Raw genomic sequence first — 499 nt, forward strand, 5'->3', positions numbered from 1 at the left:
CTGCAGCTGATAGAAGCTGGAGTCACTGTTTCCCCATGACTGCTCTAACCAGTACACCACACATAATTGGGGCAAGTCTTTACAGGGCCGGCATCCCTGCTCACCAAAACACGCTGCCTTCAACTGATGTGTGAATTAGACATTAGACAGGTATAACACCCCGCTCTCCATACTAGGGGGAAGCTGCTCCTGATGAATTCTTGCCTGCCATGCCCCTCTTTAGCTGCCAGATCTCTAAATATGTTTACCAGAACTTGAGAGTTCAGTGGAGCTTACTTCCAAGTAAACATGCTTTGAAAATTGCAGCCTGAAAGGCCCAGAGCCTCTGCCAGGGTGGACCCTTTTCTCCCAGGGGACTTAATCACAGCAGCCTCCCCTAAGAGCCTTCCAGCACGAGACTCTTCCATGGGGAGCGGCGCGTTTACTTGATAGAGTCTCCGCCGCTGGCTGCCTGCTCGTTGCTGTCAACAGAACCTGGAGCCCCACCTGGCACCTTACC

This window comes from Podarcis liolepis, assembly GCF_965112155.1.
Source record: "Podarcis liolepis genome assembly, chromosome: 6".
NCBI classification, from domain to species: domain Eukaryota; kingdom Metazoa; phylum Chordata; class Lepidosauria; order Squamata; family Lacertidae; genus Podarcis; species Podarcis liolepis.